The sequence below is a fragment of the Mixophyes fleayi genome, chromosome 5, assembly GCF_038048845.1.
Source record: "Mixophyes fleayi isolate aMixFle1 chromosome 5, aMixFle1.hap1, whole genome shotgun sequence".
In the NCBI taxonomy this organism is placed as follows: domain Eukaryota; kingdom Metazoa; phylum Chordata; class Amphibia; order Anura; family Limnodynastidae; genus Mixophyes; species Mixophyes fleayi.
In genome coordinates this window covers 277,502,154-277,519,022 of record NC_134406.1, presented here as the reverse complement: position 1 = coordinate 277,519,022, position 16,869 = coordinate 277,502,154, and the positions used below count along the sequence as shown (strand labels likewise).

Here is a 16,869-nt window from a genome sequence, read left to right as displayed (position 1 = left end):
CCCCAGGGGCAAGGGGGCCCCATAGGCAGGGCTCTTAATGAGAATAAATAATCCTGCAAAAGAAAAAAGCCTGCAAAAAAAAACTACAAGGGTCACTGAGCAAGTACATCTATCTATCTCTATCTCTATATATCCATATCTGTATCTGTATACATATATATATATCTCTATCTATATCTAGGGGCTCCGGTGCACTGCTTTGCACGGAGGCCCATAATGTTGTTAAGATGGCTCTGGTCTGAGGCCTCCCAGAGATTAGATTTCACTGTACTGAAAGAGATATTTTCAAAGGCTTTCACTTTTGCGACCTGTCATAAATGATACAAGGTGCTGCAATAGATCTGGGCTCTTATCTACCAGTTCTCTGGGGAGTTTAACATAATCAAACACATTGATTTAAACAGCTCCTCTAGGAATTAATTCAAAAACACATATTTGCAGAGTTATATGCCCAAAAGTTAGCTTGCACATGACACAGTGTAACATAACAATGAGGTGAGATAGTGAGATTTCTGCTGGATACTATAATTCTATTTTGATGGTCTCATTATTAAACCCGTCTAGTTTACCTCCCAGTGTGAAAGAGAGAGTTGTATAGGATAGTTTTTGGAGTTAATGGTTTGATGGTTTATTGATTGGTAATATTTGGATATATTAGTGGAAATGTTATATGGACGTAAGTGTAATTATTTAATTATTTAATTATTTAATCTCCCAGACAATCTCTATCTTTCTCTCTTTACCCCTTTTCCTGACTTTTGTACTTTTTATTTTACAGTTTCTCTGTCTCCTTCATCTGCCTAATGACCGGGCCCTGATTTGTTTGCCTTCCGTTGTCCCTCCAGCTTCCTGCGCACACGTCTGGCACGTTCGCTCTTGGGGAGTTTCATGGACTTTGTGAATGAAACCAGAGATCTCGCCTGGCTCTGTAATACAGCTATTACAGGCAGGAGAAGAGGGAATCTCTGGTTGGCTAAATTAGAAAATGAAAAACAAGTTGAAAAAGAAAGTAAGACAAAACCCCAAAAGTTTTTTAAGTATATAAATGGATAATAAAGGACCGCTAAGAAGTGAGATGGGTGAATTTATAAAAACGGAAATTAAACTGTACCATCAATTAATACTTGGCTGAAAAAGGAAGAAGTCCAAAGGTGACTGAATATAAATAAAGCTTCAGGTCCAGATGGCATACACCCAAGGGTTCTTATGGAGCTAAACTCAGAAATAGCTAGACCGCTATTCTTAATTTTCATAGATTCAATCTCATCAGGCTCAGTACCAAGGGATTGGCGAATAGCAGATGTGGTGTCGTTGTTTAAAAAGGGGACGAGATTACAACCAGGGAATTATAGACCTATAAATCTGACATCAATAGTGGGTAAACTACTGGAAGTTATATTAAGGGACAGTATTCGGGATTACTTGGTATGCAATAAAATTATTAGTGGGAATCAACATGGATTTGTGAGGGATAGGTCATGTCAAATTAATCTAATTAGTTTCTATGAGGAATTAAGTGAGAACTTAGACCAGGGCAGGACAGTAGATGTGGTCTACTTGGATTTTGCAAAGGATTTTGATACAGTGTCACATAAGACGTTGGTTTACAAAATAAGGGAACTGGGTCTAGGAAACAATATTTGCACTTGGTTCAAAAACTGGTTAGAGAATAGGGAACAGAGAGTTGTGATAAATGAAACATTTTCTAATTGGTCAAAAGTTTTAAGTGGAGTACCTGAAGGTTCCGTGCTGGGGCCACTCTTTTTTAATATATTTATTAATGACCTTGGTGATGGTTTAGAGAGTAAAGATTTAAATTTTGCAGATGACACTAAACTCTGTAAGGTAATAGAATCAGAGCTAGATGTAGCTTCTCTATAGAGGACTTTAAATAAACTGGAGGATTGGGTGGCCAAATGGAATATGAGGTTTAACATAGATAAATGTAAGGTTATGCATTTAGGGATCAAAAACAAACAAGCAATCTATAAAATTAAATGGGATTAATTTAGGAGAATCTATAATGGGGAAGGATTTATAAGTGCTCGTAGACAGTAGACTTAGCCATAGTGCTCAATGTCAAGCAGCAGCTGCAAGGGCAATTAAAGTATTGGCATGCATAAAAAGGGGCATAGATGCAAGGGAAGACAGTGTAATTTTGCCACTGTATAAATCGTTGGTAAGACCTCATCTTGAATATGCAGTACAGTTCTGGGCACCACTCTATAAAAAATACCTTTTGGAAATAGAAAAGATTCAGAGAAGGATGACAAAATTGATAAAGGGTATGGAGTCATTAAGTTATGAGGAAAGGTTAGCCAGTTTAGGAATAAAAGAGACGTCTAAGGGGAGATATGATTACTATGTACAAATACATTAAGGGTCAATATAGAGAACTTTCATGGGAACTTTTACCCCAAGGACTATACACAGGACACGCGGTCACCCCCTAAGGTTAGAGGAGAGGAAATTTCACAACCAGCAAAGGAAGGGGTTCTTTACAGTAAGGGCAGTCAAGATATGGAATTCACTGCCAGGGAAGGTTGTGATGGCAGATTCAATAGATATGTTTAAGAAAGGGATAGACAAATTTTTTGTGACAAAGTGTATCCAGGGATACGACCGTTAATTACAATGAAAGATAGTAGTGGATACAGGAAAAAAATAGGACTGCAATATTGGTTCTGGGGGAATTTCTCCGTATTGAACCAGATTGGCGGTTGCTTAATCTGGATCAATTTCAAATCTAAATGAGGGATCACAGGAGATCCAAAATAGGTTGAACTTGATGGACTGGTGTCTTTTTTCAACTACTATCATCAACTATGTTACTATGTTACTATGTTACTATGTTACTATGTTTATTAGAATCTCCTCCCCAGGGAATATTCCCATAATGTAAAGAAATAACATAGAGTTCCCGCAGTAAATATGTGATGACAAATTGCAGCGATATAGATATATATAGATATATGACTGACTGGAGGTATTGGACTACGTCATGTCAACCGCTTGTTTGATCTGCCGTACCATATCCACCCCTGTGTCTCATTGTAAACTGTCAGCTCTTCTTCATCCATCATCATCATCATCATCATTTATTTATATAGCGCCACTAATTCCGCAGCGCTGTACAGAGAACTCACTCACATCAGTCCCTGCCCCATTGGAGCTTACAGTCTAAACAAAGTGAGAAATATCTATAAATATTTTAACATTGCTTAAAATTTTTTGGATTGTACCTTGACCTGTTCCTTGTGCAGTAACACTCGCTACCAGTACAAGTCTGTAGTGATAAAGCGCTTGTTAGTTTCTATGGACTGTGTGTGTATATTAGGGAATTCAGACTGTAAGCTCCAATGGGGCAGGGACTGATGTGAGTGAGATATCTGTACAGCGCTATATAAATAAATGATAATGATAATGATGATGATGATGATGATGATGGACGTAATTCATTTTCCCATTGTGTGAATGAGCCCTTAACGTCAGTGGGACATTATCTCTACTCCCTGACTGCAGATCATCTTCTAGCTAGATTGGTGCCACAGTTCAGTAATACATAAAGAACAGTTTGTGCTGTCAATGAGTCCAAACCTTAATATAAAACATGTCATTTGGTGCAATAATATACAGATAATAAATATCAAAATATATAGAATGAAAATATGCTGCAAATCTATAAACACTGAAGCATTGAGTAACATTGGTCCTATATACACCCTTTAGCTTTTACGCCTCTCTTATACATGTAACAGCTTTTTGTCTAGTGGATTAGGTTTAAATACTGGATCTTTACCAGGTAAGTCAGGGTTTATTATATAGTTTAGCTTATTGATCAGCACCAGTAAAGCAGAATAAAAACACACTCATATGACGGCTGACACCTTTCTAGGCCACTTGCTCTTATTGCTGTAGGGGTATAACACTAAAATACACAGTCCACAAGCTTCTGACGGTCCCTCCGCAGCCGGTCACATGATGTCCGTCAGTCTCCAACTGGCCTCTGTGGTAGTCTTAGATCTCTCTCACACAAGCACAAGACTTTCCTGAGCTCCTGCTTGGTGGGATCAGGCGACAGACTGACTATCCTTCTCCAGCTGCTCCCAAGTCTGGTCCTTCAGCTTCTCTTTGTAGCGCAGGATTGTCCTGAGCTCCCGTCTGGCAGATTCCAGCTCTCAGGGGACAGAGCAGCCGTCTGTGTCCAATTGTTCATAGGTTTTAGCTCTCTGCTTCCAGTAGGACATCACCCACCTTCTCAAAGCTGTTAGGGAGAATAACAAGCTCTAGAGCATTGACAGGTTGCTAAACATCTCCATCTAGCCTGGAATTGTCACCCCAAGCCCTCTAAGCTCACAGTTTTGGGGGTAAGCGACCTTAGAGCTAGGCCACCCAAGCCAATGTTCCTTTTCCATTAATTGGTCAAGGGCTGTGTATTTCAACACCTTCAAGACCAACAAAAAAAATGTCTCCATCTAATAATCTCATCTTCCAGGTACATTTGACTCTCTTTGCATGTTTATAGCTTATCCTTTCAGTCCAATAGCCAAAACTAAAATAATAGTCCATCAATCTAGTAGAGTTGGTGCCTTTTCCATTCTTGGCCAATGTCCTACTTGGACCTGTAAACTCCAGCTGTTGCACTGCTTGTCTCTTTACTTTACTACCCAGGAATGCATTTTATTTCCCATGCCCGAAAATAACAGCTGCTCATCTTTACTGTCAGACTTTATTCAGCTCTCACCGTTCTTTTCTCATTAGGGACATTTATGCTGGTGCTGGTGGGGCTGTTGGCTAACGCCGGCCATATGTTACTGCCAGGTTCTTCTCAGCACTTTCTGCCTGATTTCCCCATCAGATCCCTTGTTTTTTCTCTTCTCAGGTTCTGTTTTCTTACTTTCTGCTTTTCCCTTGGCAGCTCCTTCTCCCTGGTGATTGTAATATATATTTGATGTCTTTGACCGAAAATAAATAAATGATCAATATATCATATCTAAATTAGACACTTTGGAGTATATTTACTAAACTGCGGGTTTCAAAATGTGGAGATGTTGTCTATGGCAACCAATCAGATTCTAGCTGTCATTCTGTAGACTGTACTAAATAAATGATAACTAGAATCTGATTGGTTGCTATAGGCAACATCTCCACTTTTTCAAACCCGCAGTTTAGTAAATATACCCCTTTGTCACCAAACAGTAATTTGGTCAGTCTTCTTCCTGACCATCATCCAGCCTATAGAAGAGTCTTCACTCATAGTCTCACTATACTCACACTCCAGTAGCCTGATTGGCCTTTTCTACGTTTTGTTTTCACCATAATTTCTGTGCAGCTACTCAGAGAGGTTCTTAACACTTTGTGCATGTTCCTGTCTGAGCTCCTGGATTTAAGCTTCATTTATTCGAACGTCTTCACCCTTGGAAGAGACCAAATCCTCAGTATGCAGTTGCTTGTCGAGTCTTTCTCATTCACCCTTATGCTCCAACGCCTCCTACAAGGAGCAGACCAAGGCCAGAGCTTCGGTCTTTCTCTCACAAACTCGGTCACAGTTTTCTGCATAGTTGGAACATTTCTTCTTGGTGAGTTACTGATAAAACTTCTGCTGCTTCTCCAGCAGAGTATTATTCTGAAACCTAAAATCACCACGGACTGTTTACTTTTCTTTGTGAACCATTAAGAGGGTATCTTTAAACACATTTACTTTGCAGTGTCTCTCGTTACCCATTTAATGTGAGTCTCCAAAAGTGAAGAAATTTCTTGTTTTACTTTAGACACTAACGAAAAGTCTCATTTAATGTTACTTACAACATTTTGTTCACACCCTTTGTTTTACAGTCAGATGATCTTTCTCACTCCTAAGGATTCAATTAGAGAGTCACTTTTTATCATCACTTTGAGCCATGTTTCCCTGTGCACTCTCTGTTTTGCTTTGATGCTCCTTTATGCATTCTCTTACTGTCTCCATTTCTTTACCCTTTTCTCCCAAATGTTTTTGTGGGGCGTTAATTATGGCCTGTCTGTTACTGCTCAGGATCTATCTTTGAAGTTATAAGGCTGGGTACACACTACAGAAAATTTCTCCTGATGCGATATCATTTATGATCTTACCAACGACTGGAGAAAAATAGTACAGATCAGCAGCCGATTCATGTGTACACAGTATACATATTTTAATAATTTACCTCCAGATCTGTGCTCTTCATCTGTCGCAACCATTGGCTGAAAAGATGGTGACTCTGCACACTCCATGTGAGATCTATGGACACAGCCGATCGTGAGTGAATACACACTGCAGGATTGTTCAACAAGATTATTAGTCCGGGTTAAAAATCAAATCAAACGATACGATGAGCTTTGGAATGATAATTGTTCATCGTTGGAGCGTACACACTAATGTGATTTGGGGTCCAGTGGTCATTTATTGTGTAATTGGCCCAATAATCAGCTGAAAAACCTTAAGTGTGTACCCAGCCTAAAGGACGGCTGTTTGAAGACTGCCTTTCCCTGCTATCTCTGCAAAACGCTCTGTTAAAATGTCTTTATTCTGATTCTTCTTCTCTGTAATGGTCTGTTTTTCAATCTATCTCAGGGTTTCCACTTCTTCATCTTACATTTGTAAGGCAGACAGTTCATCAGACAACTTTTAATTGTTTCTTCCTGTACTTTTATCTCTCTGAATTTGCTGCTTCTTTAAATCACAACATTCTTTTTAGAGTATTTTTTGTTCCAAATGCCATAAAATCAGTTATAGCGTGTTTCATAGTATCAAACACTTTAATTTTGACATAGTCCACTCCGGGCAGACCCAGCACCACACTTTTACACTGACCAGGATTTACGTCCTTTAGAGAATGAAGTTTCTGTTGTGCTTTCAGTTACTCTGAAACATCCTTATAGCACATTACAAAGGATCATAGTCCATCACAGCACGGATGTCCTCCATAAACCTCATATCACTTTCATGCACCTCTGCTTTCTACACAGGTTGTAGGCTCCAGTCCTCTCTATCTCTGAGGGGCTGAGACACCTGTATGAAGTCTCTCTATCTAGTTTCCAAGAGCTTTATCTGGAAAAGGCAGAATTGCAGAAGAAATGTTGTTGTTGTGTATTTATCTGGTCTTTATCTTAAATAGCAGCAACTTTATCTTTGTAAACACTTTCAACACCTACAGTATGTGACTTCTGTACTTGACCACAGAAATAACTTTTGTGTAACATTATTAACATAACACAGTCCAGTCTATGAGATCCTTATCTAAGATTTTTACTTTATAATAAATACATTTGCTTTCTTGTTGCTTTAACTTTTAAAAACACAGGGCCTGATTCATTAAGGATCTTAACTTAAGAAACTTCTTATTCCAGTCTCCTGGACAAAACCATGTTACAATGCAAGGGGTGCAAATTAGCATTCTGTTTTACACATAAGTTAAATACTGACTGTTTTTTCATGTAGCACACAAATACTTATTTGTACACTGAAATTTAAAGTTGATATTTGTGTGCTACATGCAAAAACAGTCAGTATTTAACTTATGTGTAAAACAGAATACTAATTTGCACCCCTTGCATTGTAACATGGTTTTGTCCAGGAGACTGAAATAAGAAGTTTCTTAAGTTAAGATCCTTGATGAATCAGGCCCCTGGTTCCCAGAATTCTGGCACTTGAACTTGCACAGATTTTTTTATGCCGGTATCACCATATTGTGATGGGATTAGCCAAATCAAACGTTTGATCAGTGACTAAAGCTGGGTACACACTACAGAAATTTCAACCAACTTTTTATGCGATCGATGGTCCGATCGCTTGGTCCATGGACTGCATACACAGTAGCTTTGTTTAGGACGATAAAGGGAAGAGCGGACATCCCTTTAGCGACTTTTTACAACCATGTTGTCATGAGCAATGACTGGAATTTCGTACACACACTGTTGTGGATCGGTCGGAAGTTTATACACACTACACAGTGGAAACGAGATTGGAACGAAAATATTAAACGTTACGACTAACCAAATGAGGCGAGAATCGTCCATTTGGGCAGACTTTCGACCATCGTGTCACTGCACACACTGACCCGACTTTTGAACAAGCGGTCGTATATCGCCTGATTGAGCCGATTATTGGACGAAAACCGTGTAGTGTGTACCCAGCATTAGTAGTTAGGTGTAAAACATGGCTCTCCAGTCAGGGGTTTGAAACATAAAATCTTTAATTACCAGAAACAGTAGAACAAAATAAGACTGGCTAATAGAGAACAGCAAACCCACCCTAGCGAGTGCTCTCTCCCTCAGCTCAGGCTGTAGTAACCTGACTCACAAGCGCACGGTCTTTGTACTGATAAGGTTCCATTCTCAGCCACATTCTGTCCTCATATTCCATTGTTCCAGCTATTAAAGGATGGACCCTCCTGTTTCCAGCTGGCCCCTGTAGCAGATGTCAGTCTCTGCTCACACAAATACAGAAACCCTCCGGAGAGTCTATCTGGTGAAATTCAGGAGACAGACGAACGAAGTGTCCCTAACTGGTGGTAGGTCCGAGTGCGTCTCTAACACAGGACTCTCCTGAATTCCTGCCTGATGGAATTAAGATTTCAGGGGTAGAGATGGCTTCTCTGTCTTCAATTGGTCACAGGTCTCAAGTTTTTTCCAATATTTGACAGCTCCCCACCCTACAGACTCCTCAATACCTGCCCCCCACCCTACAGACTCTCCAATACCTGCCCCCCCTCTACAGACTCTCCAATACCTGCCCCCACCATAAAAACTCCTCAATACCTGTCCCCCCTCTACAGACTCCTCAATACCTGCCCCCCCTCTACAGACTCCTCAATACCTGCCCCCCCTCTACAGACTCTCCAATACCTGCCCCCAACCTACAGACTCTCCAATACCTGCCCCCACCATACAGACTCCTCAATACCTGACCCCTCCTACAGACTCCTCAGTACCTGCTCCCCCTCTACAGACTCCTCAATACCTGCCCCCCCTACAGACTCTCCAATACCTGCCCCCACCATACAAACTCCTCAATACCTGCCCCCCCTCTACAGACTCCCCAATACCTGCTCACCCTAAAGACTCTCCAATACCTGCCCCCCCTACAGACTCCCCAATACCTGTCCCCCACTACAGACTCCCCAATACCTGCCCCCTACACACTCTCCAATACCTGCCCCCCTACAGACTCCCCAATACCTGCCCCCTTCTACAGACTCCCCAATACCTGCCCCCCCATAAACTCTACAATACTTGCCCCCCTACAGACTCCTCAATACCTGCCCCGTCTACAGACTCCCCAACACCTGCCCACACTACAGACTCTTCAATAACTTCCCCCACCCTACAGACTCCCCAAAACCTGCCCCCCCACAGACTCCCCAATACCTGCCCCCTCTCTACAGACTCCTCAATACCTGCCCCCCCTCCACAGACTCCCCAAAACCTGCCTACCCTACAAACTCCTCAATACCTGCCCCCACCCTACAGACTCCCCAATACCTGCCCCCTCTACAGACTCTCTAATGCCTGCCCCCCTACAGACTCCTCAACACCTGCCCCCACCCTACAGACTCCTCAATAACTGCCCCATTATACAGACTCTCCAATACCTGCCCCTCTACAGACTCCCCAATACCTGCCCCCATACAGACTCCCCAATACCTGCCCCCTCTAAAGACACCCCAATGCCTGCCCCCCACAGACTCCCCACTACCTGCCCCCCTCTACAGACTCCTCAATACCTGCCCCTCCTCCACAGACTCCCCAATACCTGCCCACCCTAAAGACTCTCCAATACCTGCCCCCCCTACAGACTCCCCAATACCTGCCCCCCTCTACAGACTCCCCAATACCTGCCCCCCTACACACTCACCAATACCTGCCCCTCTATAGACTCTCTAATGCCTGCCCCCCTACAGACTCCTCAACACCTGCCCCCACCCTACAGACTCCTCAATAACTGCCCCCATCCTACAGACTCTCCAATACCTGCCCCCATACAGACTCCCCAATACCTGCCCCCCTACAGACTCCTCAATACCTGCCCCCTCTAAAGACTCCCCAATACCTGCCCCTCTACAGACTCCCCAATACCTGCCCCCATACAGACTCCCCAATACCTGCCCCCTCTAAAGACTCCCCAATGCCTGCCCCCACAGACTCCCCACTACCTGACCCCCCTCTACAGACTCATCAATAGCTGCCCCTCCTCCACAGACTCCCCAATACCTGCCCACCCTAAAGACTCTCCAATACCTGCCCCTTCTACAGACTCCCCAATACCTGCCCCCCTCTACAGACTCCCCAATACCTGCCCCCCTACACACTCACCAAAACCTGCCCCTCTACAGACTCCCCAATACCAGCCCCCCTCTACAGATTCCCCAATACATGCCCCCCCTATATACTCTCCAATACTTGCCCCCCTACAGACTCCCCAATACCTGCCCCGTCTACAGCTCCCCAACACCTGCCCACCCTACAGACTCCTCAATAACTGTCCCCACCCTACAGACGCCCCAACACCTGCCCCCCCCACAGACTCCCCAATACCTGCCCCCCTCCACAGACTCCCCAAAACCTGCCCACCCTACAGACTCCTCAATACCTGCCCCCACCATACAGACTCACCAATACCTGCTCCCTTCTACAGACTCTCTAATACCTGCCCCCTACAGACTCCTCAACACCTGCCCCCACCCTACAGACTCCTCAATAACTGCCCCCATCCTACAGACTCTCTAATACCTGCCCCCCCTACAGACTCCTCAATACCTGCCCCCCTCTAAAGACTCCCCAATACCTGCCCCCACCATACAAACTCCTCAATACCTGCCCCCCCTCTACAGACTCCCCAATACCTGCTCACCCTAAAGACTCTCCAATACCTGCCCCCCCTACAGACTCCCCAATACCTGTCCCCCACTACAGACTCCCCAATACCTGCCCCCTACACACTCTCCAATACCTGCCCCCCTACAGACTCCCCAATACCTGCCCCCTTCTACAGACTCCCCAATACCTGCCCCCCCATAAACTCTACAATACTTGCCCCCCTACAGACTCCTCAATACCTGCCCCGTCTACAGACTCCCCAACACCTGCCCACACTACAGACTCTTCAATAACTTCCCCCACCCTACAGACTCCCCAAAACCTGCCCCCCCACAGACTCCCCAATACCTGCCCCCTCTCTACAGACTCCTCAATACCTGCCCCCCCTCCACAGACTCCCCAAAACCTGCCTACCCTACAAACTCCTCAATACCTGCCCCCACCCTACAGACTCCCCAATACCTGCCCCCTCTACAGACTCTCTAATGCCTGCCCCCCTACAGACTCCTCAACACCTGCCCCCACCCTACAGACTCCTCAATAACTGCCCCATTATACAGACTCTCCAATACCTGCCCCTCTACAGACTCCCCAATACCTGCCCCCATACAGACTCCCCAATACCTGCCCCCTCTAAAGACACCCCAATGCCTGCCCCCCACAGACTCCCCACTACCTGCCCCCCTCTACAGACTCCTCAATACCTGCCCCTCCTCCACAGACTCCCCAATACTTGCCCACCCTAAAGACTCTCCAATACCTGCCCCCCCTACAGACTCCCCAATACCTGCCCCCCTCTACAGACTCCCCAATACCTGCCCCCCTACACACTCACCAATACCTGCCCCTCTATAGACTCTCTAATGCCTGCCCCCCTACAGACTCCTCAACACCTGCCCCCACCCTACAGACTCCTCAATAACTGCCCCCATCCTACAGACTCTCCAATACCTGCCCCCATACAGACTCCCCAATACCTGCCCCCCTACAGACTCCTCAATACCTGCCCCCTCTAAAGACTCCCCAATACCTGCCCCTCTACAGACTCCCCAATACCTGCCCCCATACAGACTCCCCAATACCTGCCCCCTCTAAAGACTCCCCAATGCCTGCCCCCCACAGACTCCCCACTACCTGACCCCCCTCTACAGACTCATCAATAGCTGCCCCTCCTCCACAGACTCCCCAATACCTGCCCACCCTAAAGACTCTCCAATACCTGCCCCTTCTACAGACTCCCCAATACCTGCCCCCCTCTACAGACTCCCCAATACCTGCCCCCCTACACACTCACCAAAACCTGCCCCTCTACAGACTCCCCAATACCAGCCCCCCTCTACAGATTCCCCAATACATGCCCCCCCTATATACTCTCCAATACTTGCCCCCCTACAGACTCCCCAATACCTGCCCCGTCTACAGCTCCCCAACACCTGCCCACCCTACAGACTCCTCAATAACTGTCCCCACCCTACAGACGCCCCAACACCTGCCCCCCCACAGACTCCCCAATACCTGCCCCCCTCCACAGACTCCCCAAAACCTGCCCACCCTACAGACTCCTCAATACCTGCCCCCACCATACAGACTCACCAATACCTGCTCCCTTCTACAGACTCTCTAATACCTGCCCCCTACAGACTCCTCAACACCTGCCCCCACCCTACAGACTCCTCAATAACTGCCCCCATCCTACAGACTCTCTAATACCTGCCCCCCCTACAGACTCCTCAATACCTGCCCCCCTCTAAAGACTCCCCAATACCTGCCCCTCCACAGACTCCCCAATACCTGCCCACCCTACAGACTCTCCAATACCTGCCCACCCTACAGACTCTCCAATACCTGCCCACCCTACAGACTCCTCAATACCTGCCCCACCCTACAGACTCCCCAATACCTGCCCCCTCTACAGACTCTCCAATACCTGCCCCCCTACAGACTCCTCAATAACTGCCCCATCCTACAGACTCTCCAAAACCTGCCTCCCCTACAGACTCCCCATACCTGCCCCCCTCTGAAGACTTCCCAATACCTGCCCCCATACAGACTCCAGAGAGAAAAAAAGAGAGAAAAATATTGTCCTGCACAAAGCTGGAATATACCTCAAGCTATATAGAGATCATAGTCTACACAAATGAGGGGGTGCTCCTTATCATAGTAGAACATGAAAGGAGATCAAGAAAAGAGAGGATTATAAGAGCACTCCTATCCACATAGCAAAAGTAACTCAATGATTACTATTTAATAGTTGCGGGCAAAAAGCCTTTATTAATAATTGCAACATATCCATCCAGATGATGATATATAACCTCATAGGTAAAAAAAAGTGAAATATTAAAAGAAAGATATAGATTATAGTGTAAAGAAAAATAGAAAAAGTGTATTAAAAAAACTAGGATAGTGGAGCCAGGTATTATAATAATACAGTAGGACAGCTAAATGCCAATATAATTGTCACCTTAAAAAGCCACAAATAATAAATATATTATGGGCAGGTGAAAATAAATAATATTGGTATATGTGATATTAGGTTAAATCACATGATTAGGAGCATATATAGCACATACAAATTGGTGGGAATAAATATTATAGATCAAATCGCTGTCATTGGGTCAGATATTAATATACTTGGTAAGTGGTATGAGAGCGCTCGCGGCACCACCTGGGGTTATGGGTAATTGACGTCAACACTGACGTCATACCCGGAAGTGGTGCCGCGAGCGCTCTCATATCACTGACCAAGTGGTTAGTACTTGTGAAGTTCCTGAGCAACAGTGCTTTGTATACATTTAGTTAGGGATTCACTATTAATCGCTATAGCAGTTTGGTGTATTTATGTCTAAGCCACCATATATGACTACTCTATCTTGTCCTACACTAGTTATGGACATTTAGTGTAAGCATCATGACATACACTGATTTGGGACATTACTCTATTTACCTACACTTTTGTGCTAACTCTGACTAATATATATGACTGACCATATGGTTAACACTTTAGGATATTATTAGCAATAACGCTTTGTATATATCTAACCAAGGAATATATGGCACTTACCACAGTCATTGGGTGCGCCTATATTTAAATCAGTTAGGGACATCTCGAGCAACACTTTGGCACACAATTGTCTGGGATATTATCTTATTCTAACCATGCTGTTCTTGGTAACTTTGACCAATTAATATTATTATATTAATATCTGACCCAATGACAGCGATTTGATCTATAATATTTATTCCCACCAATTTGTATGTGCTATATATGCTCCTAATCATGTGATTTAACCTAATATCACATATACCAATATTATTTATTTTCACCTGCCCATAATATATTTATTATTTGTGGCTTTTTAAGGTGACAATTATATTGGCATTTAGCTGTCCTACTGTATTATTATAATACCTGGCTCCACTATCCTAGTTTTTTTAATACACTTTTTCTATTTTTCTTTACACTATAATCTATATCTTTCTTTTAATATTTCACTTTTTTTACCTATGAGGTTATATATCATCATCTGGATGGATATGTTGCAATTATTAATAAAGGCTTTTTGCCCGCAACTATTAAATAGTAATCATTGAGTTACTTTTGCTATGTGGATAGGAGTGCTCTTATAATCCTCTCTTTTCTTGATCTCCTTTCCCATACAGACTCCCCAATACCTGCCCCCCTACAGACTTCCCAATACCTGCCCCCCTCTAAAAACTCCCCAATACCTGCCCCCCCTATAGACTGTCCAATACCTGCCCCCCCTCTACAGACTCCCCAATACCTGCCCCCTACAGACTCTCCAATACCTGCCCCCCTACAGACTCCCCAATACCTGCCCACCTCTACAGACTCCCCAATACCTGTCCCCCTATAAACTCTCCAATACCTGCCCCCCTACAGACTCCTCAATACCTGCCCCCCCAGTTAAGGGAATGGAGTATCTGATTCTCCTGAATATTTACCATGATAATATACATTGCACTTTCCAACTGACCCTCATATTTCTGCCCCCCCTAATCCCTCACCTCCTGTCTGCAGCCCCCCAGGACTTGTCTGATTCACGATGTAACTGATTATAACAGCGCTGATCACTGTCTGATTCTCCCACTATCAGAGAATGAAATTGCAGTATATATGGCTGTATATAGATATATAGAGGAGTATAGTAGTATAAATGTCTGTATATAGATATATAGAGGAGTATAGCAGTATAAATGTCTGTATATAGATGTATAGAGGAGTATAGTAGTATATATGTCTGTATATAGATATATAGAGGAGCATAGTAGTATATATGTCTGTATATAGATGTATAGAGGAGTATAGTAGTATATATGTCTGTATATAGATGTATAGAGGAGTATAGCAGTATATATGTATGTTATATCACTGTATATAGATGTATAGAGGAGTATAGCAGCAGTATATATGTCTGTATACAGATGTAAAGGTGCAGTGTAGATCTTACCTGCCTCCTCCGCTCTCCTGTACTGTCTCTTATCAGCATTGCAGTGTGAAGTTCTTATAAAGAGGGAGGGGGTTCTAAATTCCGTTTGTGATAGGAGGGAAGATGGCAGTTAGTTGTATAGTGACAGACACTGCAAATCCAGGCACTGAATAAAGAAATAAATAAATATATATATATGTGAACTCAAATTATAAAAAAAATGTTTATTAAATAAATAAGAATACAGTGTCAGACTGGGGTGTGTACAACCCACCGGTATCTGGCTACCAGGGGTACCATGCCATCCAATCAGCGACACTGTGTCTGAGCTGTAAGGGTTAACTTACATGCCCAGATCAGTTCCACTAAAATAAAAGTTAAAAAATAGAGATTAAAAAGTTAAAATAATATTTAACACTTTAAAAAGTGCCTAATTTGCCTTTATGCAAATACAGCTCTGACCTGGTCCTGACATCTCACCTATGCTACTTATCTCACTGACACTTGTCAGCAGCTGGGGACAGAGGGATGTGCTGCAGAGCTCACACTTCTCTCCCTCTAGCAGTCCCTGTTATACTCCCTCCTGTCTACTGAAGCCCCCTCTCCCCCCAAAAAGCTGAGGACCCAGAACACGCCTATTTCTCACCAAATAATTCTACCTTGCCCTATGGCCTCAGTGTCCGGCATTGTTCTGTGACCTCAACCCACATTGTCCATTTTTTTGATCCAAATCTTCCTGATACTTCCACTGTTTGGTATCACAAAATACAGCAACTTACCCAAAGTTGTCTCGGTTCACCCCGCGGACGGGAAACAAATCAGACAAGATCTTACAGAAGATAATCCCTGTAGATGATGTCCTCGGTCTCTTGGTTTTATGTGGGGCAGCAAATTACTTTATTTTGCACATACTCGGAACATTGTTTTGTAACACTCAGTTATTCAAGTTCCATAATGAGTCATTATAACACGATTACAAACTGATAGCATCGAAAAAAAGTGGAGTTTGGTCTATCACATACTATTTCAAGGGTTCCAACTGTAGTAAAATATAGGATCCAGTTCCAATTAATCCTGATAATCCACATGGAGGGCCTGAGTCATTAATGTGCGCATATTGAGCGCATCGTACGTCCGCTTGAAAATGTACATGAATCGCCGCTGCATACTCCCGAAATCAACAAGGTGCAGAACGTTACATACGTTGCTTGATGACTTCAGTAGTAACAGAATTTATGTTACGTTCACAATGGCGTACCGTGCCGCTCCGCCTGTATCAGTAATTCATGCGTCTGCTAGGTACTTCTCGGATCTACGTGTGATGATGTAAGCTATGTGTTTGAATGGGAATAAGCAATATGAGTGTGGCTGGATCACTTATAGATACCTTATTGTATACATTTATTTTGATTAATGGTGCAGTGCACAATGTATATCATTGCAAATGTACTGAAAATGTATTGATTTCTGAGGCTGTACGCCATGCAGGAGCACATTTTATTTTGTAACTTCTGAGGGCAGGGAATGCTAATCCCATGCTAAATCTGTTCATCTAGTGACCAACATATCTTTGTAGTCTGAATGCACA

At 43.6% G+C, this 16,869-nt stretch overlaps 1 protein-coding gene across 2 annotated transcripts in view; it reads right to left on the bottom strand.

The window, feature by feature from the left end:
* LOC142159398 (diamine oxidase [copper-containing]-like) overlaps nucleotides 1-15,406 on the bottom strand; it is a 28,231-nt gene extending 12,825 nt beyond the window's left edge. The window contains exon 1 of one of the 2 annotated variants that reach the window (XM_075214261.1): nucleotides 15,303-15,406. The gene's annotated coding sequence lies outside the window, so the exon portion shown is untranslated. Of the gene's footprint in view, nucleotides 1-6,182; nucleotides 6,240-15,302 lie in introns of those variants that run through there. The other variant, XM_075214262.1, reaches the window with a different exon arrangement.
* Nucleotides 15,407-16,869: the final 1,463 nt, after the last annotated feature.